Consider the following 24,644-nt stretch of genomic DNA (forward strand, 5'->3'; position numbering starts at 1 on the left):
TTGAATGGGATTGTTCTACACATGCATCATAGACATAAAATATGGCCAAAGGGGCTCTGGACAGAGCTAAGGCAAACCTCAGAGCTAAGGCCTGAAACAAGACTTCAAAGCATGCAAGATGGGGCCCCTTTGGAAGGCCAAAAGGACCAACAAACAAGACAAGGAGAGACGGGGTCACCCCCCTCTGATTTTAGGGATCAAAGACACATCTAAGCCACTAAAAATCCACTAGATTTTAGTGGCTAAAAGGGAAAACCAAGGCCAACACAAATGCTCTAATGCATAGCCTTAAACATGAGGGAATGAAGCATACAAAGGGGAAGGTGACCCCAAACAGAAAAGTGACCTTAATAAAACATCAAGAGGGGCTCAAAATAAGACTCTTTTCATTTTATGACCAATCTTGAAAATGCTCACAAGCAAGGCTAAGACATGATGCAAAATAAGCCTACAAAGACGGATAGAGCATACAAGGAGGTAGATGGCCTCAAACAGAAAAGTGTCCTCAATCAAACTTCAAGAGGAGCTCAAAACAAGACACTTTTAAGTTTATGGAAAAGTCCAAAAAAGCTTGAAAATAAGGCTATTCAATGGAGCAAAATAATGCAAGAAAAGGGAAAATAGAGACTCACCCTTGAAGAGCAGATTTCTAGCAACTTCTGGACCAAGGTGGGAGTTCTTTAACCTCTGAAAATCAGCTCCAAGATGCTTGGATGGATGGTGGAGGTGGTAGGCTATGAGGTGTAGTGCTAACGGTGCAAGAATATTAGGGTTTGGAGCTTGGAATAGTGGGCTATGGAGGGAAGTGTGTGTATGCCTTAAACAAAATTGTTGAACCCTTGAAAATGAAGACAAGAGGCTCTAAAGCTTCTCTTGGAAGCTTCAAATATCCTCTATACATGTGTATGGAGGATGGTCCAAATGCCTCCCAGCTGGCACAGCTGTGATGCATTCAGAGAGAGCAAAAAGCAAGAAGCAGGCCAACCAGTTCAAGTGGTCGGCCGGCCACTCCCCCTGGTCGGCCGACCAGGGGTCAAAAGGTTCAAGGAAAAATGCTGGCCGGCCACCCCAGAAAGGTGGCCTCCTAGATGAGTGCAACACAGCTATATGGTGGAAAACCAGAAAATGTGACCTAGAAGAGAGAAAAACCAGCTTTTTAGCAAAGTTCAAAAGGGTCCAGAAGAATTAATGGTTGGCATACCCATATTGGTGGCCTCCCACATGAGCACAACGCAATGGTGGTATGAAAAACCAGAAATTATGGCTCAAAAGTGAGAAAAACTAGCTTTCTGTTAGAAAAACTGGCTAGAGGAGAGAGAAAAAGAGAAAGCTGGTTTCCAAGGGGAAAAGGTGGCCTCCTACCATACTACCACCTCCCTAGCAATGAAAATAGGGTCCCTACCAAAAATGGACTAAGACGGATGCAAAACGAAGGTTCGGGGGCCAAAACGCGCAGTCTGGGGCGCCGAAAACAGGCTGTTAGGCACCGAAAGTGGTGTATAACCATGAAGGTGGTCTCCCGGGCCATAGTGTCCCTCCAAAGGAAGGAAACAAGCTGTGTGCCAAAAACCAAAGAAAACAGAGGTAGTTAAGCAGTCTCGAACCGAGGCACACGGCCGACAGCTCCGAAAGTCGGAAACTGGGCTCCAAAAGGGAAAAATGGCCTACGACCACAAAACGTAGCCTATGGCCACTAAGAGATGGTCTACGAGACTTCTCCCTCCCTTCGGGAAGAGAAAATAGAAAAAATAGGACCTGGTTCGCAAACCGAGGCAAAGCACCAAGGAGCCCCGAAGTTCGGGGGCAAGGCTCGTAGCCGAGACTCCGCAACCTTAGAATGAGCACAATATGCAACATCACCGAGCGCTCAGTTGGTGACATCTGAGTCTTAAGGTCGGTCAAAATGGGGTGTCTACACACTTCGTTGGCAATGAACACCCCATCTAGGATGTTCCTCCCACCTATGAATGCAGTTTGTGTTTCACCAATGATGGAGGGTAGAACTGGCTTCAATCTATGTGTTAATACTTTAGCCAGAATTTTGGAAAGAGAACTTACAAGACTGATGGGTCTGAATTCAGACAGGCCAATGGGATTGTCCACTTTGGGAATTAGACTAATAAAAGAGCTATTGATGCCATAGGTTAGTTTGCTATTCGAATGGAAGTCTACAAAAAATTGCATAATCCCAGGCTTCATGACCTTCCAAAATTTCTGGTAGCACAGCAAGTTAAAACCATCAGGGCCTGGACCTTTGTTGTTATTGCAATCCTTAATTGCAGGCAATACCTCAGCTTCACTAAACTCTAAGACAAGGTGATGAGAAACATAGTCTGCCCCAATGGTCTTGAATACCCCTCCCAAGACAGGTCTTTTAGCCTAATCCTCCGCAAACTGTTTCTTGAAGTGTTGATTGACCACAAATTTAACCCTGTTAGGATCCTCATAAGACACCCCATTAACTTCAATAGAGTTAATCATGTTCCTACTCTGTCTGGCATTGGCAAAAAGATGGAAAAACCTAGTATTCTTATCCCCATTTAGAGTCCACTAGTTCAATTTGGATTTTTGGTGCCAAATCCACTCCACCATTCTGTGCAGCTTCCACATCTCTCCTCTGACCACTCTTCTTCTTGCCATTTCAGCTTCAAGCAGAGGTCTTTCTTCTGCCAAGATATCAAATACATGTAATTCCTCCTCTAAAATTTTGAGCTTGGATGAGACATTACCAAATACCTCAACATTCTATTTTTTTAATTCTAGCTTTAGATGCTTTAGTTTTTGAACAAGTATGAAGCCAGCCCATCCAGTGACAGAAGTGCTGCTCCAGATATCGACAAAGAATTTGGAAAAGCTTGGATGAAGAGTCCAGGCATTTAGAAACCTGAAAGGTCTGGGTCCCAAATCTTTTTTATCTCCCATCATTAATAGAGGATAGTGGTTTGAAATTAATCTAGGCAGTCCCCATAGCTTCATTCTGAAATTAATCAGCCACTCAGGACCAAGCAGAACTCTATCTATACGGCTCCATTTCTTAGATTCTTGAGCATTACACCAAGTGTGTTTCCTTCCATGAAGAGGTAAATCATTGAGCTCACACTTCCCAATTAACTCATTAAGATGATGCATCCTCATTTCCCTCCTGGAGCAGCCTACCCTTTTCTCCTATGTGCCTAATTTCATTAAAGTCCCCACCCATACACCAAGGAGCATGGAAATGGTCTTTAAGCTTGAGGATATCAGTCCATGGAGTTGATCTAGCACTGATATCATTTGGTGCATATATGTTGACCAAAACACAATCAAAAGAGTTGTACAGGGAGCCAGATGTACCTCCTATTACAACTGCAACCAGAGAGTTGGAAGACACCAGGGTCCCAGATACATAGAAGCCCACCAGCAGAGCCTTCAGGATCCACAGACATGTATTCCATATTTCTGCATCCCCAAAGCCTTCTAACAGCATTATTAGAAACCACTGCTTTCTTAATCTCTTGAAGGAAAACAATATCAACATGCTTGTCTTTTATAAGACTTTTGATTCTGCCATTCTTTTCAGGTTTACCCAAACCCTTAATATTCCAAGATAATAGCTTCATAAGTAAACATAATAATACACTCAAGTCACCCATCTGCAGTGTTTTATTTCTGAGCCTTCCCCTCTTTAGTGATTCTGGCTTTATCCTTCAGCTCTAGGTAAATTATCTTGTTTAAAACCACATCCTTCTCACCGTTGTGGTTAACACCTAATGATTTCCCCAATTGTATAGTAGCTTTGGCTTCTTCAAGAAGATAGTTGTTCGAAGATAAGCCACTTTCAGATAGATCAGACTAAGCAAAGGTAGAAGCTGCCGGTCTAAAAATGACAGACTTGGAGGAATGCTTATGAGCTGCTACAGTTCTGAAGCCATGGAATCTAGCAAAGCTAGTGAATCCCTCTATATGAGCCTTCTTCTTCCATTTTTTCCTCTCAGTTTGCAGTGGTTCTGGATAAGGAATAATAGATTTAACTTGGGCTGTTTGATTGAGATTTACTAAACTTATTCCATTTGGCCCTAACTTGTTTGAATGCCCAGCAGATTGCAAAAGGGCCATATGACCAGATTCAACGGGCCTATTAAAGAGCCACTGGCTAGGGACCTGTTCGGTACATGGGCCAAATAAACCTCCATGTTGATACCAGGCCCAATGCGAAGCCCAAGGCCTTCAATAAGTTCGTTGGCTAAAATAACGTCCAAATTTATACCAGGCCCAAATCCATCTCTAGATTTGCCAGATGAAGGAGCTTGCTGAACACACCTCAATTTGCTATCATTATTTTTTAAAATTTTTCTTTGACCCTTCCATCAAAGTCCCCTCAACACATTCTCCCTTTGTCCTGATGAAGCCTCCATCACAGAGAGTTTCTTCAACCACAGTTCCTATTTCCTCCCCTATGTGACTGCAACTAGGCTCTTTCCTTTGTTCAATCTCTCTTGTGCAAACCAGGTCAGTACCTAACGAAGCTCTCATTTGTGCCACCTCATCACCATCGTTTTTGTCTTTGACAGCTGCCTCTGGAGTGTTTCTACCCTCCTCACTGTAACTGGTTTCTGTGAAGTTGGAGTCTTCCATTCCTGATAGCTTCAATCCACCAGAATTTGCTAAATGATCTTCGCATACAAGAATGGAATAAGAAATGCCCTTACACTTCAAAAAAATGGTTTTGTTGATAAGTTCCATGCACTCAGTAGCCACTCTGATTCTAGTGTGAGAAAAAGATTTCGGATGACAAATATCACCATCTAGGCTGAGAATGGTACCCCATACCTTACCAATGTTGTTAAGTGTATTCCTATTCCAGAGATGCAGGGTTATACCATAGCACCTCAACCAAACGCACCATTCCTGCTGCAGATGAAGATTTGGCTTCCAAACCATCACAAATTGGCTACAGCCCTTGAACCACTCTCTAATCTTGCCAATGTTTGACTATAGCTCATTGCTAGATTTAAAAGATAGTATTATATCTCGACCTCCCCATTTCTTGACTTCTACTTTCTCCAACCCTTTCTCTTTCAGAGCTTTCAAAATGCTGTGTGTGATATACTCTGTGTTAAATCTAACTATTGCACTATCATAGAGCCAACCATTGCCCTCTTCATTAACTTTTATAGTTATACTTGAGTTCCCAATCAAAACAGAGGTATCTCTTTTTAGTACTTCAGCAAAAGATCTGTGGCCCACATATGCAGCATTGCCCCTGATATTAGTTGTATCCAAGCTCCTTTTGGTATCCTGAGACTTTCTCTTGCTCTGTTCAGATCTGTTATTCCTATCATAGGTAGCCATTTTAACCATAAGCATCATATCATCCACGAAAGGTCATTCGCTTTTTGGATGGCAACAGATGCTGCTATACGACAGTCATAACGGACAAACCCGAACCTTGAGTTTGTCACTTTCCTTCTTTTGAATGGGATGAAAGCATCTTTTACGATCCCGAACTTGGTAAAAAGTTTTTACAGAGCTTTAGCGTCCATTACTGAAGGGATGTTATCTACAAATACAGTGAAGAAACCATTTTTTCCTTCCTTACTCTGAGCGCCACCGCCTCTCCACTGTCTCACCACCGGAATCCAACCACCGTTTCTGAGTTGCACCATTTCTTCTTTTGTATACATCTATGCAATCAGCTTGTGGAAAAAAAATGCCACGAGCAAAAAATCCATCACCATTGACAGTTGAAAGTCATAGTAATTTTTTATTTTTAATTTAAAATTGTCAAATTTTTCTTAAACTGCCAAAACAATTAGAAATTAAGAAGTTAAACAAAATTACTTTTCAATGAAGTACTGAAATAACATTCTAGTCAATGTTTGAACCATCAGGTAAAATTTTCTTAATCAAATTCTTTTAATTAAGCATATAATTTTGGCAACTTCATGACAAAACCTAGAATGATTAAAAGTTCAAGCAGAGAAAACTTACATGGGTGGATGAAATCATATGAACCTCATTGCCACCATCTATAGTCCATACTAAATTGCTCTGTGGCTCCAAGTAAAAATGTTCCTGACCTCCTATTTGAACCTCACCCTCAATGATTCTGTCACATTGACCTTATTGAAAACAAAGGTCTACGTCTCCTTTTTCTAAACACCTCTCTGTATTAGGATGGAAATTGTTACATTTCATGGCCTCCTCTATTGAAAGGATTGCTGGGAGCTCTTCATATTGAACATGAACCTTTCTCGCTGCTAGTTTTGCATGTTGATAGGTATCAGTAACCACCACTCCGATAGCCTTTATAACACAACTCACACCACTATCCCTTGGTTAGAACCAATATATATATATATATATATGTGTGTGTGTGTGTGTGTGTGATTTTAAATGCTATCAAGCTAAAATCATCCGAGATAGGTTGAATAGCATTTAATGTGAGACCATTTATTTTCTTCCACAATGAACTGTTAAAAAAAATGGTAATGATGCCTCCATTTGTAAAAATTATGTTTTAGAAAATGGGTCTGTGACTTCAAGCACTGTGTAAAATGCAGTAGAATGGCATCCTTTCCATTCTTCACTGAAAATCTATGTAGATGAAAATATTTTAACAGAAAGGCCATTACCTATCCCACACAAGTGACAAATTCTGTAGCAAAAAGTTCCTCATCAAAAATAACTGGCCCAATCATATTATCACCTGGGACATCTTTGGCAAAAAAAATTCCTGGAAATCCAGGTGAGGACTTGGCTCCTGAATCATTAATAGAAAGTATACGAGCATGAGGTTTTTGGCTCAATATTAGAGCACCATGTAAGCTTGCGGGAGGCATTGGTGTGTTATCAGTGTATTCTGCCTCACCAGTAACCTGGAACGAGAGATGATATCAGAAATAATACTCAAAAAATTATTTAACTAAAAATAAATAAAATAAAACAGATTCAAAAAACCTAGTAGTATTAGTGTACAATTTGGGAAGAACACCAAAACACCCCTCAAAAGGATTTTTAACTAAGACACATTAAATCATTTATCCATCGCAAAAACCCCATAAAAATTAATATCCCACAACCATTAGACTCAGCTGAATTTCCTTTTGGCTGTAAGGGAGCATGAATAGTCAAAGCATCTATCTCACAAAATGGAAACACTGTTCTTCTAAGTGATCAAGGTTCGGCACCACTTTATGACCCCAAGAGTCATTGTGTGAATAATTACTACAAAAAGGAGTCGTCAACCATTTGTTTTGCATACAACATAAAGAAATTAACCAAAAGTGAAAATCTACAATCAAGGGGATTTACGATCTGGTCTCTGCATATAATCTTCTTACAGCATGTTAGGAGTCTATCCTATATATACATCTTCAATCATATAGATAAGAGTATACTTTTTCTGAAGGAAAAATGCTGGTGCTTGGGAGATTTTTATTAAGTTCTTATTTTATCAACTTCCAATAATTATAATTGTCCAATTTTAAAATTGAAATTTGAGGAGTGTTTTGTAATTATTTGTCACAAGCAATTTACCCTGGTTAACCAATTCCATCCCTGCAAGAAGTTTAATATGGAAGGCCACTAATATACCGGTATTGGGAACTTCTAAGAAACATGGGAGGGAAGAGCTGTGTTGGAATTTAGCTTAAGTGTATGTTAAAAGTGTAATTAAGGACAAATTACATATTTCATAAATAGTTCTCCTTCAGATCTCATGTACAATGTTTAAATTTAATTTGAATCAAATATGTGTGTTGTTGGTCTGACTAATTTAATATTATTAGGTTTTCGAGGAATATTTGTTGGGCTTAGGAAGTAGTATATGTCCATGGACTGTTTTATAGGCCATGTTATTGTATGTACTATAAAGTCTAGACTACGTATAAAATGTTCCCAGTAGCCAAAGGGTCAGTGTTCCCTGTTTAGCAGTCCTAACCCTAGTATTAATAGTAAAGGAGGAGTTGCAAATCATTGGAAACAAGTGAAAGTAATTGCAAAAATATGGAGATGCAAGTGGGGTCTGTGCTTTGGTGCAAGTAAGACCACATTTTGCAGTTGCAACAGAGCACAGACCCACTTACACATGTCTTTGTAATTACTTTCAATCTCCCCACTTATTTGCAATTCCCACAGTATTAAAAGACAAGCAAAGCTATAATTAACTTGTGGTGTTTCAATTCCATAATGTTGAGACAAAGAATCTGAAAATATGTTTGTTAAATACAGCCTTATCCTAGTCAAGCCAAGGATCAAATTTTCGTTTTGGTATGTTGTATCGGTTAGCTTGGAAACAAAAATGTTTTGGAAGTTTTTTGAAAACATAAGAGAAATGAGGAAAAAACCAAAACAAAACAAAAAACAATTGAATGCATTTGAAAATGTTGACAACAAAAACTAAAATCTATATAAATGTTAATACACTTTATGAATATTGGAAGGTCATTAAAAAAAGGTTAAAAACTAGTTAGGGAAGAGGTTTGCCATTGTAAGAAAAGAACATTTTAAAAATGCAAAATTCTAGTAGTAGTGATCCAGAGTATAAGAAGCTCAAGGAAGATTAAATTCAAAGAAATGATGATATTTGGACATAAGCATGATTTCAAAGAGAAACCGTTAGGAACAATACATAACTATGTTTCTTGTGACAACCCCATAACGTGTTAAACTTACATCTATTTAATTATGAATGTGATCTATGTGTTTAATGTGTATTTAAATGCCTATCTATTCGTTGTAGGAATATATGTAACGATTTATGTTCAAAATTTGGAATTAGAAGCCTTAGCGACTTCAAAAACCAAAATTGATTAGTTTAATAAGAATGGCATAATTTTTAGTGCCTAATGGGATATTTGATTAAAATTTGATTCGAATTAAATTAATTAGATCGAATCAATTAGAATTAAGTGAGATTAGTTAACCTGACGCTTACTTAATTAGTCTAAGTTAATTACAAGAATATATATGTTGAGAAATGTGATTAGGCTTTATGTTATACACTCAAAATTCGGCTGAGATTGATTTTATAGAGAGAGGGAGCCAATTTAGAGAGAGAGGAGGAGGAGAACTTGAAGATTTGGCTAGGAGATTGGTGAATTGGGTACAAGAGCTCAAAATTCTTGCTAATTCAAGTTTAATTGAATACCTTTGGTGAGTATTTAACTCTTAATTTATGAATTGACACCAACAAATATGTGAATTCAAGAGATTATGCAATAACATGAGAGAATTGAGCTAAGAGTAGTGAATTTGAAGTTAATCATACATACACGCATATTTCATCATTTGTAAGTTTGATTTTCCAAGAATTCTTACATGCATGAAACTCATACTTGTTGATTCCAAGATCTCTTTAAGAATTTATACTCAAAATTGCATATGCAAACATCTTGGAAGGAAAAGGATTGAAATCCTTACATGCATGATTGAATTGTGAAGAAGTGAGTTTGATTTGAGAATTGACAATGGTTTTGAACATAAGGTTTGGAATTAGTTTTGTAATAATGTTTTTGAAGGTGTACTTGTGGTCTAGAACATGTCAAGCAAGAGTTTGTAACATTGAATATGTGTTTTGAAGCTCAAAGTATGTTCTAGAAATTCCAGAATTCGACTGCACCACTCGAGCGAACAAGTTGTCGCTCGAGCGCACATCTCATGCATTCAGCATTTTTGCAGAGACATTACATTTGGCTCGAGCAACCAAAATGACCGTTCAAGCGAACTCAGTTTGTATTGCACCATTGGCTCAAGCGACCATCGAGACTAGATTCAAACAAACCAGTACTTTTGCAGACCATAATGTCATGTTTCAATATATTTTGAAAAGCCATGTTTTGTTCATATTTGCATTCTCTTTTCTTTCTAAAGCATTGTTAGGCATGAATTGAGCCTCCCAAATGAATTAATGAGTAAGAACTTGGCATCAGAGAATTGGATTAAATAAGAATAATTTGATTAAGCAACGAGCCTCAATATGTGTATATATTTATGAATTGTGTAGGTTCATCCACGAGGCAGTATCAGTAATCAAATCACTGTAAGCAATATCTTAGTAAAGATATTTCCATGTACATTATTATCTAAGTGTTACCAATTTAGTAAGTTTTTTTTTCCAAACCTATGATTTTGTGCTATGAATGAGCTTTCTATCTGTTTGCTAAATATGATCTGTGTAAATGTGATTGACAAGTACAAATGAATATGATGGACCTAAGGTCATTCCGAATATCTGATAAATCTGAATATCTATTATGAGTTGACCAAATGGTCATTATACAACTGTAAATGATTGGACCCAAGGTCATTCCGTTAAGTTATGATCAGTTATGTTCTGCACATCTGTTATACGTTGGACCCGAGGTCATTCCGCTATCTATTGGACCAATGGTCGTTCCGTTATGAATTGTATATGATATGGATATGTTTATGTTTATTCTATTGAAGTCATTCATATAACCACTTTACTTTGATGTTATTCACTAGGCATTAGCTCACTCCGTTATATATATGTATGTAGGTGAGCAAAGAGATGTCTAGCCTTGGAGAACTGGTCAAAGTTTACCTAACAAGTGAGGCTTTTGTTTTCTTTAATCTTTTGTTTTCTTTCGTTGTTCCTACTTGACCATGGTTGTACTTAAGTTTTTGGGTTTTCGTATGATAATGATCTTGTGAATGGTCTTGGACGTGTATTATCTGTTTGTTTATTTATGGATGTGAGTTCTTAACATAAGTAAGATGTTTTTGTTATGCCATATATGTGCAGCTCATTTGACAAAATTTATTATTCTGCTTCCGCTTCTAACCCAACATAACTAAAATGTTTTGAATTTTGTCTAAAGCCATAGGTAATCTTATGATTACTAGCCGGTTATGACCCAAACCTCTAGGGGAGAGTTCGGGTCATGACATTTCTAGTGTTATTAGTGTCTTATTTTATAGTTATTTCATGTGTTCTAGAGTTTTTAGGTCAGGGGCATTTTGGTAATTTTTAGATTTGTTTACTTGGACTATAAGGGTCACCCATGGGTTGTCTTCTGAATCAAGTTATTTAATTGGTGTTTTTATACTTCTTATTTGGTCTTAGATTGGTTTTCGAAGCCAAAATTTTAGTAGTTTCTTACTTTGAAATCCTAGTTAATAAAGGAATTCTCTAAAGTCTATATAAAGTCATGTAATGCTTTTAATTTATTAAAGTTGATATTTTAGAGATTTTCAAAAGCTTTGAAACTTTTTTATGTATAGTATGATGCAATCAAACCCAAGGTGTGATACCTAAAGGATTCTAGGAGCGATTCCTATAATTATCTTCTTCTTCTCTTTTTCCTTCTTTGCGCACATCTCAGGTAACTACCCACAGCCCTCTAAAAGTGCACTTTTCAATCTCAAACCCCTATCCAATCACCTCTAAATCAACCCTAATTCCTTCTCTTATCTATTAACCTTCAATTTAACCATTGAAAACCTAAATTACTCACTATTTATATCGTCAAATAACCTCTATTCTAAAAATCCAGCAAGCTGTCCTGCATCAAGTAGTAGGGATCAAAACAAATGACTTAATTTATGCCTATTTTTTCTTCTCCTCACTATCTCTCCTCTTCTCCAATCTAGTTTCTTGAATTTTCTAATAAATTCAAAAAATTTCTATATTCTCAAACTTTTGTTTTGACAAAAAGAGCCATATAGAAATGAGCATTATTAAATATTCTTAAAATGTATTGAAACAATTCATTCTTTCAGTATGGTTTGTAGAGTTTTAGTGTGTTTCTGTGCATTTCAGTATGTTTTGATGAAAACATTGGAATTTCAGTATGCAATAACGTTTAGTTTCGTTTTCTTAATAAATGGAAATGTTTCAATTCTTTCAATTGAAAATAAACAAAATTTTGTTCCTTGGGAGAAGTCTAAGGAATTTTAACACAGGTTCCCAAATTCTTCTTCCTCTTCTCTTCTTATTCTTCAAATTTTCCTTTCCAAAACAACTATTCATAGGGTACCAGTACCATTCAAAGCCCAGAAATAGCTCCTATTTCATCACCACAACCCCATCTCATCTATCTGCTAAAAATATGAAATTTCAACAACCCAACACTAACCTACCCATTCCTGTACCTTACAAATCCCACAAAGCCTACAACTTGTCCTCTAAAGATTAAAACCCTAAAAAATTAACAACTTTCCAGAAATAAAACTCTCCTTCAAACAATTTGTAGGCTCCACTACTCAAGATTTCTCTTGTATACCTCCACACTAAATTAAAAACTAAAAACAAAACAAAACACAGAGAGAGAGAGAGAGAGAGAGAGAGAGAGAGAGAGAGAGAGACAGAGAGGGCTGAAAAAAATAGAATATAGGAAAATAGTTAATCATTCAACAGATCAAACTTCAAAGGGTATATGAGATAGAAATAATATTTAGACCTAAGGAAGGAATATCATCAGCACTTTAATAATGATAATAACACTAACTCCTTTTTTTCCCTTTTTTTGGGTAAATAATCAGATTTTATTAGAAAACATCAAGGCGATACGAAGAATAAAAAAAAAGAGCCCAAGCCAGGCTAAAAAAACTAACTAATCAAATCATTCACAAAATCTACAAAGGCCAACACATCAAGATCCACTGAAACTGTAGCCCAACTATGCAACACCATAAGGAACCTATTCTCCAACGACGAAACCGAATGAACCATTCCCTAGAAAGTTCATCTATTACACTCCAACCAAATCAACCACATCAAACAATAAGCAGCAACTGGCCACGCCTTCCAACGCCGTATCCCAACTCTCGGCCCACCCCAATTTGTAAGCACCTCCACAACTGTACCCTACTGAACCCAAACCAACCCAACAACCCAACAATAAACATCCATAGCCGAGATGCAACTGGGCAATGGATGAACAAATGATCCGCCAAGTCTGCATCTCTACAACACATACAACATCAATTAACCATAATATGACAACGGCAAATCAAATTGTCAATAGTCAAAATATGCCTTGAAGCCGCCGTACACACAAAAAAAGCAACTTTGGATAGTATTTTCGTCACCCAAACACTCTTCCAAGGAAACAAAACCGCTGCCCCTCCCACGAGCTCGTGAGACCCCTTTAGATTTTGGACAAGCCCACGCTACAGTATCCTCCCCAACTTCCCCACACCACACCCTATACAAAAACCCCAAAAGATTATGATGAATGAGTAAAATTTTTCATTAAGATGATGATGACAAAAACGAAGATGGTGGAACAAGTTCAAGTGTAAGCACAACCACAGCCTTCATTTTTCAATTATCCCAGATGCTTTAGATTATTTCAAAAGAGAGTTGAAGTGTAAAGTTCAATGGAATTACGACCAAGGTTCTTGAGGAAAGAAAGAAGAAAAAAGAACATATAATGTAGGGAATACGTTATTGGGTCACAATGAAAACCCCTCACCAAACACATATTTATATTAAAACATTAATGTTGCAATAACAATAATAACCCTAATATAAAATAAAATAACATAACAAATATAACACGGCCCCTCAAGCTAGAGAATAGAGGTTGAACATGCCTAGCTTGGCAAACAACCGTTGAAATGAAGGACGAGGTTAAGACTTGGTGAGGATGTCACCCAATTGGTCTTCACAGCGAACACAGGGAGTCGTCAACTGTTTTCGTAGTAGCAAATTGCGAATGAAGTGACAATTAACCTCAATGTGTTTGGTAAGTTCATCGAACAAAGGATTGTTGGCAATGAAAAGAGAACAACACTCCCAAACTTACTGTTCAAAATCAATTTTTTGGACAAATTTGAACGCATCAGTTTATATGGATTTTGACTCCCAAAAATTATGAGAAATTTCAAATATGCAATTCAACATGTAATTAATCTATTGTAAAAATTTCAATTCAAAATTCATTCGTTTGATATGATTTCTTGATTTTTGAAGTTTGTGGTTCCATACAGAATTTCATACTCATAGATTGTACCCTCAACTATATGTACCCATTTAATTCCTCAAACTACATAAAAGAAACATGATATTCACAAATATTTGTGGCCAAGTACTCCTAGCTAACCCACGTTTCACTCACAAGATCCACCATTACAAGCAAAAACACCTATTGAATATAACACATGCCATATACTTGTTCTTCAAACATCCACTATACCCATTACACTATTTCACCACAACTATTAATCTGATAGATATTCAAGCCACCTAATCAGTTAAGCTTTCATTCCTTCTTCTTCCAATGAATGCACAGAAACATATATACAAAATAACTATATTCACAGAATATTGGTTTCTACCTTGGAGATGGAGTTATTCAAGCACCAAACTAGTTCTTCAATTTTCACCAAAGGCTACTCGTATCTCCTCTTCACGGCGGCTAGTTGAATAATATGAGAGTTTAGGGTTTTTGTTAGGAAAACTAGTGTTGCTTTATATATATCTAAACTTAAAAGATTCTAAATTAATATCCTGTTTTTCTTTTATTATATTTCCTTTCATCATTAATTTAAATAAAATACAACTATTATTAGATCAAAATATACTTACTAACTTGCCTCTTTTTTTTTTCTTTTTTAAATAATAAATCTTACCTCTAAATTAGAGATTTACACCATAAATTTTTTAGGTTTAAAATTAATTAAATGACCCTCCAACAATATTTAATTTGTACTTTAGGATTCACCAACAAAATATTTGAGATTGTAAAATTATTATTATTTAATTATTTACTTAATTTGTATATTCAGGTTCTCACACATTCTAACTTGCTTCTTTTTCTTTTTTCCTCTAAGTTCTTCATTCCTAATCCATTTTCATCCTAACTTTTTCATGATTCAAGATGTTAAGGACGTCTACTACAAGTGTTGGGATAGAAATCTCACCTTAGAACACTTTTAGAATGAGTTCTTGGTTGATTCTCTTGAGCTCTCCCTTTTCTCATTCCTTTCTCTCTTTTCTCTTCTTCTTTCTCATTGTTTCTCTCAACTTCCAGTAGATTTCTCTTTTTGTTTGATTTGGATACTCAAGATTTTATTTGGTGTGGCTTGGGAAAAGGTGCAACATTATTAGCTAACTCGTTTTCCTTGCTTAGGCTTAGTTAATCAAGTTCAATGCTAAATAACCCAATCTTATCCTAATCGTATTTAATCTAATTAATTCTTTCCTGAGCATACTTAATTATTTCTAATCCTAATTAGCAAAATAGCAAATAGCATGAAATGGTCAAGGTCATTAGACTAAGATCTTTAAGCTCCTCATTTAAGGCATAGGCTCATCCTAAGGTTTTTAAATCAAGTTTCAAACTATTCCCTAACTCAGACACAAAACATACAAGTCCTATACAAAACTTTCACTCCCTACTCCTTCTCAATACTATCAAGCCTAATATCAAACAAGTATAGAATACATGACTTAAATGCATAGACAATAAAGTATGAATGATGCATGAATGGGTTTGGTTGTCACAAAGAGAGTCCCAAATCTGCTTTGAGGTTTGACAAAACTCAACGGTAGTGGCAATATGGGGTTCCAAACTATGCCAAAACCATCCCATCACAACTGAATCCTCACTTAACCAATCATCATTAGCCTTGTTCTCAGCAGAAGGAGGAAGATCCGAGAGAAATTTATGTTTCTTTTTGCCACGGAGAAATACTTTCATGTGCCCAACCAAATAATTGAGACCATTCAGTTTCTTTGTAGTAATTGATTTAGGCAAATCATCATCCTTTAAGGACTATGGGAGGTTTTTCTTCAACCATAAGAACAAACAATAAGAACTTAAAGCAAAAACAGCAACAGCCACCAATGGCAAACTTCAAACAAAGCCTCAAAGGATCACAAAACCTCAAAACAACTTCAAGCAAGGACTTATGAGGTTCATTTGGCACCCATAGAAGCAAACACAAGCAAAAAAAAAAAAAAAAAAACAAATGGGTTAACCACCCACAACAAAGCCGAAGTTGCGATGAACAAAAAACACACCCTGGAGCCACAAATTATCAAACAAATCTCAAAGAAAGCCTTAAATAGCCCAATTGGCCCCCATAAAGTAGATTACAATGAAGAAAAATCACAAGTAAAGCTTCCAGAAGCATATCGCAAAATATCAAATATATATTTCGAAAATACTTCAAAAAACAAAAACAACCATCAAACAGCCTCAAAAAATTTCAGAAAAATCACCAAAATTACCAAGAGGGTGAGACGAATCAGGCCATGTGTTCGCCTATTCCTGACGTCCATGCAGATGCTGACATCATGCTGACATCATCGTACAGAAAATGATGTCAGCACATCTAGGTCATTGTGTGAAAATTTTCAAACTTTAACAAGGCATGTTATTTTAAGATCGAAGTGCTCTAATACCAAGTTAAAGTGTAAAGTTGAAAGGAATAAGGATTAAGGTTCTCGAGGAAAGAAAGAAGAGAAGAGGAAAGCAGATAATGTAGAGAACAGGTTATTAGGTCACAATTAAAAACCCTCACCCAGCACATATTTATATTAAAACATTAATATTGCAATGACATTAATAACCTCAATATGATATAAAATAACAAAACAAATCTAACGAAAAGGAAAATGAACAAGCAGACAGGAGTCAACAAAAATCAGCTGCTAGTTAAAAACTAAAATTAATACTTTAGAAGTGCTATAGGAAATGTAAGAGAGAGAGAGAGAGAGAGAGAGAGAGAGAGAGAGAGAGAGAGAGAGTGAATACTTGATTACATTAAACCTTCCTCAAAACAAATGCATGTATGTTCACCATACAAGTATGCATGGCCCATTACAACCAACTTTTATCACTAAGCTAAAACATTCAAAGACACATTAAGTCAAACACAATAAAACCTTGCTCTGCATGTCACAGAGGTTCGCAATTCAGGCATGCATGACCAGTGCAGCACTTCCACTTAAAAATAATAATTCCACTAAAAGAAGAAGAAAGAAAAATAAATTAGAGGACATCACCAATAGGAAAAAAAAACTATTTCTTTTCATTAAACTCCTATTATATATATATTAAAAAAGCATATCAATACACACACACACACACACAGAGAGAGAGAGAGAGAGAGAGAGAGAGAGATTACTTTTCAAAACTCCATACCTGAAGTCTCGCAGACAGATGAACCTCAGGAGATCCCACATCTATCCCTTGTTTTATAATGTCATAGTTCTGGCTTCCAATGACAGATGGTCGATGAAATGATTGCACAACAGATATACGAGATAATGATACACTCTCGGTGAAGGATGACTTCCCTTCCATTTGATGAGAAACCTAAAGGAAAAATTTGAAGAAGAAACTTAGAGTTAACGATCTCCAAAACTCCACCATCCCACCAAGTGCATCTTCCTTGATCAAAATGTCCCTTTCCAGGACTTTCAAAACACCCTGTAACAGCTCATTGTTCCAAGTCTTCACAATAAGATAATCTTTTGTTTTTTGTTGCAGAAAGAGAAAGAGGAGCAACCCCACCATACTCAATTGGGGCATTTGAAACTACCCGTTTTTCATTCTTTTCTTCAAGACAAACATGAATTCCAGCATTTACAATGGCAATATCATCATCCCTTCGATGAGCTTGCTCAAATTCTTTCACAAATTTAAATGGCCTAGTCCAAGCCAAGGTAAAAAAATTAAGAGTAAAATTTTAGTACCTGCCAGATTAACCTTACGATAACCAAGGAAGAAATTTTCTGCTGCAATCGTTCTAATGTTTCCCTGGCAATCAATAATTTGAAATTTTGTTCTTGTAGCCATCCAGAGAGGATTCAAGTCTGATATTGGACTGGTTGTACAGATGTTCCCACCAACAGATGCAACATTTTTTTTCTGTGTACCAGCAAACCATTTTATTTTTTCAATGAAGGCTTTGCAGGATGAAGTCTCATGATCAGCTCGCTCTTTATTTTCCTTTCTAAAATTTTTCAAAAGTTCAGACAATCTTACTTTAGCACCTATCTTCAGACCATCATCCTTAACGCTCAATTTATTTAGTTCAGGTACACATGCAACACAGACCAAAACTTGATACTGAATTCCTTTTAACCTCATTTCAATGCCTATCTCAGTGTTACCTATCACTAATTTTGCATCTAGGTATCTTGATTTCAAATCTAAAACGTGTTGAAGTCGTAAGGGTCGCTACCACTTAAGCCTACCAGACCCATTCAAACTTAGATACGTGAGTTTCCTCAATAACAGCTCAGAAGGAAAAATGAGCTCTTTGTTGGTATACGTCTTTCCATCGATCTCACTGTATGAGATAGGCTCATACCTTTCACCACAAGTTGTTTTTTGTTCATTGGTATCATCTTTGCAAACAGTTTTCGATCCACATGAGTATGGTTTTCCAGTTGACGGGTAAACAAACTCACCCCTTGGAGTGCTACTTAGAGATGCATCAGTGTATAGCATATCATTAGCTTTTGCAAAGACTCGAAATGCATCAACAATTGGTCTGTAACCAGTGCATCGGCACAAATTTCCTGCAAGGCTTTCTTCAATCTGCTCTTCAGCAGGTGGTGTTTGACTTGACCTTAATAATGCATAGATTGACATAATAAAACCAGGAGTACAAAATCCACACTTGTTGGGATATATCTCCTTATTGGAGTTTGAGACCCAATTGGTTTGTTAAAGAACTTTAATTTGGTTTGGTTTAGATATAATATATTTTTATATATTATATCTAATTTGTGGAGACCTAATTCAATTTGGTACTTCCATATTCTATCACCAAATTTGTTGTTGAAGCCTTCATCATCTATCTTTCCAGTAGAGATCAAATTGAGGCGAATGTCGGGAACATGCCTCACATCTTTAAACAACAACTTGCAGCCTAAATTTGTTTCCAAGAAAACATCACCCATGCCAATAATCTTGGATAAACCTTCATTACCCATTTGAACAGAACCATAATCTCCTTTGGTGTAGGTAGTGAAGAAATCCACTCGAGAAGTCACATGAAAAGAAGCACCGGAATCAATCACCCCATTGCTCTCTTGGCCCACAAAATTGATACAATCATCTTCACAAACGACCATGAGATCATCGGTAGTAACTGCCGTTGTATCTTCTTGCTTCTTATCCACACTTTTGTCACACTTTTTCTCCTTGTTCTCGAGCTTTCGACATTCTCGCTTCATGTGCCCTTTCTCATGACAATAATAGCACTCAATGTCTTTCTTTGAAAAAGAACTATCTCTTGATTTGTCACAGCTTTGATCACGACCATGAGGAGTCTTACTCCTCCCCCTTGTTTTGCTTCGGCCTCTCACAACAAATGCTTCTGAATGAGAGGAACCCGCTGATTTTCTTCTAGTTTCTTCATTCAACAGGCTACTAATGACTTGGCCCATTGTGACAACTCCATCGGGCGCCAAATTACTAACGGTCACAACCAAGGTCTCCCAACTTTCAGGCAAAGAACTAAGTAGCTTCAAAGCCTGTAACTCATCATCAAAAACAATTTTCATAGAAGCAAGTTGGTTAACAATACACTTTATTCGATACAAGGAAAAATTTGTAAAGGTGTTGTCAATGCACTTGAAGATGATACTTCTACTGAATTGTGGCACAAGCGACTTGGGCACATGAGTGAAAAGGGGCTACAAGTTTTGTTCAAGAAAGAGCTTCAACCCGGTTTGAAAGGTATACATTTTAAAACTTGTGTTCATTGTTTGGCGGGTAAACAACATAGAGTTTATTTTCAGAAAAATGTTGCTTCTAGAAAAGAAAATATTTTGGAGTTGATTCATTCAGATGTTTGTGGTCCTTTGAAAGTTAGAACACATAGTTGTAACGCCCTCAAAATAATAACATTAAACCCATCAATATAAACATACATTTATATACAAAAGATCCACATTCTTCAATTCATCAGAGTACTTCATTACAAAAGTATTACATGTTAACAACAAAAGCAAATGCCCTACGGGGTTACAGCTTTCCAAGTTAACACTTGGTTACAAAAGAGAGTACTAACTCAATTACACATTAAGCCCTTGGCTTGAATTTACATGTAATACATCAAAAGGAAATAAGACAACAAAAGTGTGTCCACCTCTAGCCTCCCAAGCTATGTCCTTGGAGGTGGCATGCTACCTGTACCTGAAAATGATGTTCCCATATAGGGTGAGCCACAGCCCAGCAGAGATATACTAAACCAACTATGAACAATGACTAAAAGATTAGCAATTGATAGATGGCCAACACTGATACATCCACATATATCACATCACAATTTCATAACATACGAGTCTATGTCACTTTTCATTCTCCATCTTTATTTAATAGATAAGCATATTAGCTATACCAACACATCAACAGATAAGCATATTACACATCAACAGATAAGCATATTAGCTGTATCCACACTTCACTAGACAAGCATATGAGCTGTATCTACACTTCTCAAAGATAAGCTTATGAGTTGTATCTTCACTTCTCTAGACAAGCATATGAGCTGTATCTACGGAGTTCATCCCCCATCTCCTCCCAACACTATCCGGTTTAGAGGTTCATCCCCCATCTTCCCCTAAACCGCGGAGTACATCCCCCATCTCCTCCTCTACACACAATGCATATAAACACAAAGGTTCTATACACAATTAATCAATACATAAAAATTAATGTGTTCTATCCACCGTCATACTCTATGACACGTTCAATCGATTAGTTTTAGTTTGCCTAATCGTCATGCATTGTCTACAACAATCAAGACTATCCTCCACCGATAGCCCAAAGCAGTTATTTCTAAACAGAAAATAAATGCACAAAATGGATATTAAATCAACATTTCAACTTGGTGAGCGATAAATGATCCAACTACACCTTCTAATCCCTTCTCTTTCCAATTTCCTCATTCTCAATTCAATCCCTCATTTCCAACAATAATTGTCTACAAATTAGTCAATCAATGTAATTAGGGCATTTTCCATAATTAACATTTCAACCCCCATGGTTTCACTTTCATCAATGTTTCAACGTTAATATCATTCCTACATGCCAAACATGCATTTAGGTTTTATATAATTAAAAACCTCAACTTTTGTAAAATTACACAAAGGCCCAAACTCTCTCAAAATCACCCAACAACCCCCAACATATCGAAATGCTAAAATTTAAAGACAAAGCTCATAAAGAGGAGTAGGATATCCCTACCTCGAAGTTAGAGCTCGGATGGAGAAGAGACCAAAACCAAAGTGCTCCAAAAGCCAAGATTTTCGGATCAAAACGACGCCCTCGACGATCAACACAACTTTTGTGAAGACCAAAGGTGAGGAAAACACCCTAGCTAGATCAAACCCTAGAGAGAAGGGAGTTTCTAGAGAGAGGGGCTCTCAAAAATGGGTTTTAGAAAAAGTAGGAGAGAGAAAGGAAAGTAAAAAGTGATTTAAAATCACCCAGCGGATAACTCATATACGCATGACCCGCTCGAGCGTAGAATAGAGCGCTCGAGCGTAAAACACAAACGTCTGGTCCCGCTCGAGCGCATAGATAACCGCTCGAGCGCCAAGAAACAAAAGCAAATCACATCCGCTCAAGCGTGAAAACCAGTCCGCTCGAGTGCAGATTTTCATCTCCCAGAACTTTACAAGAAAAAAACTACCCGCTCGAGCGCCAACAATCCCGCTCGAGCGCGACCCGCTCGAGCGCAAGAAACCCGCTCGAGCGTAGAAAACACACCTGCAGAAGTTTTGCAGGGCCACGAAATACTGGAAGTGTGCAATATCCGCTCGAGCGCAACAAGACCCGCTCGAGCGGAACGACCAAAAACCTGGCAACAAGATTTCAAACCAAGGTTCAACCCACCTATTCGAAACAAGCCCAACACATCCTATAACTCAAACAAAAGGAATTAAAGGACGACAACAAGATGGATACAACTACCAACTTCATGGAACTGAGTCTGGAATACAACAGAACAGTAAAGGGACAACCGGGATCGCTATATAGTGGTGCACTTTATTTTGTTACTTTCATTGATGATTATTCAAGGAAAGTTTGTGTTTTTCTAAAACCACTTCGGACCATTGTGTGTTTGTGAAAAATTTCTTGGATGGTAAATTTATTATTCTTTTGGTTTATGTTAATGACATGTTAATTGGGTCAAGATTCTACCATGATTAACAAGTTGAAGTTAGAGTTGAGTAAATCTTTTACTATGAAAGATTTGGGACCAGCAAAGCAAATTCTTGGTATGAAAATTGTTCGTGATAGCAAAGAGTGGCTGATTTGGTTGTCTCAAAAAAGCTACGTTGAGAAAGTTTTTGAGAGGTTTGACATGAATAAAGCAAAGCCGGTTGGTTGTCCACTTGCAGGTCGCTTCAAGCTTAGTTCGAATCAATGTCTTACACGTGAGAAAGACAAGGTAGAGATGTTGAAAGTTCCGTATACTTTAGCAGTTGGTTCTTTGATGTACACCATGGTTTATACAAGGCCGGATATTGCTCACGCCGTTGGTGTGGTGAGTCGGTTTCTCTCTAATCCAGGTAAAGAACATTGGGCAGCGGTAAAATGGATTCCAAGGTATCTTCGAGGGACTTCGAAGGTGTGTTTGTGTTTTGGGGATGGTAAGCCGATGCTTAATGGGTTCATAGATTCTGACATTGCCGGTGATTTTGATTTTAGGAAATCTACTTCGGGGTATTTGATGACATTTGCAAGGGGAGCTGTGGCATGGCAATCTAAATTACAAAAATGTTGTTGCTCTCTCAACTACCGAACTTGAATTTATTGCCATTACGGAAGCCTGCAAAGAAGAGTTATGGTTGAAGAAATTTTTACAAGAGTTGGGTTTGAAGCAAGAAAACTATGTGCTTTATTGTGATAGTCAAAGTGCTATTCACTTGAGTAAAAATTCTACTTTTCATTCGAGATCAAAGTACATTGATGTGATATGCCATTGGATTCGTGATGTGTTAGATTCGAAGTTGTTGCAACTCGAAAAAGTTTACATAGATGATAATATTTCAGATATGTTGACAAAGATTTCGTCGAGAAACAAACAATTGAAGTATCGAACTTTGGGGGGTATGGTTGATGTCTCCACCTAAGTCGATAGGGGGAGAATTGTTGGGATATATCTCCTTATTGGAGTTTGAGACCCAATTGGTTTGTTAAAGGACTTTAAATTGGTTTGGTTTAGGTATAATATATTTTTATATATTATATTTAATTTGTGGAGACCTAATTCAATTTGGTATCAATTAGGGTTTGATTACAAAACCCAATACTCAACAATATATATATATATATATATATATTTGGTATTGGTTTTTCCTATGAAGAAAAATAGGTGTTGTACGGCTAATACAAATTGTCTTCGGTGGGTTTTGTTATCAATCACAAGTTTGTGTGTGATTGGGTTTTTGGGTGCATATTCAAGGTGTGGTGGCAGTGTATTGCTTGGGCAAACAAGCAATAATGCTCCTTGTTCGTCTTGTTCTGATTTGGTTCATTATTTTGGATCTTCTACAACTCTAGTTCTGAAGATTTTTGTTCATCTATTTGGTGAGGTCTTTCCCCTTGTTTATTTGTGAGTATTTGGAATTCACCTAAGGGTGGTTTTGTGAGACCATTCGTGTCTCATTTGTAATTGTTTGGAAAATTTTTGGTTGATAGTGGAATCGGATTTTGATCCCGTGGACGTACCTCACATTGAGGGAACCACGTAAAAATTCTTGTGTTGCTTTTGATTTAATTTTTCCGCATTAGTTTTTATTCCCATTGATTGATTTACTTGTGGGGAATCACATATTTTCCCTAACAACAACACTGTGAGCCATGAGACACTGCTAATGATTCCTGCACAACATTCAAAAAAATTCAGATATAGTTGAAAACATTATAACTAAAGAAAATATGTGACAAGCTATGATACCTGAACCTGATGCAGGCCATATTTACGGTTCCCAACTCCTTCCACTGTAATTACATGCATCCCTTCCACAGAATACAAAGGAGCCAAGCATGCATTGATAGCATAATGCCTACAAAAATAATTAAATTAAAATAATTTAGGTTGTTGGATTTGAACTCATAGTGACGAGCAACATGAAAAAAAAGAAGCCAAGACAAATTGAATACTAAATTTTGAATTTTTTTTTTTAAAGTTAATATGCAAAACACATCAATTTTATGCAAGTTTTTTCCATTATGCAATACACATCATCATATGACAGAATGGGGAACAAACTTACTAGGGTAGAATGCTAATAACCTTCAACAAAAATTTAAAATTTACTGCATATTGGAAGTGGGAAGATGTTCAGAATATGAACACAAAACCGAAGATAATCTAATGCAAAGCATGACAACAAGAGGGTATGATAACAAGAGGCCAAATTCTGATACAAATGTGAACACAAAAACCAAAGATAATCTAATGCAAAGCATGATAACAAGAGGGCATGATAACAATGTGAGAATAATATTAGTATAGTATATATTATGTGAATATTGTTTCCTATTTATGATTAGTTTAGGTTTATTCTTGTTTCCTATTTAAGATTAGGTCTAGAATTGCTATATATATATCAGATGTACACATTGTATTGATACACAATTCAAATATATAGAAAAACATTCATAAATCTTATATGGTATCAGAGCCACGTCCGAAACCCTAGGTCAAACAAAGAA

General features: G+C 36.8%; 1 pseudogene; it reads right to left on the bottom strand.

Annotated features, from left to right (window-relative positions):
• Nucleotides 1-23,958, bottom strand: part of LOC114280135 (xanthine dehydrogenase 1-like) — a 184,479-nt pseudogene extending 160,521 nt beyond the window's left edge.
• Nucleotides 23,959-24,644: the final 686 nt, after the last annotated feature.

Source organism: Camellia sinensis, chromosome 14 (genome assembly GCF_055761805.1).
Source record: "Camellia sinensis isolate YWXY chromosome 14, ASM5576180v1, whole genome shotgun sequence".
Taxonomy (NCBI): Eukaryota; Viridiplantae; Streptophyta; class Magnoliopsida; order Ericales; family Theaceae; genus Camellia; species Camellia sinensis.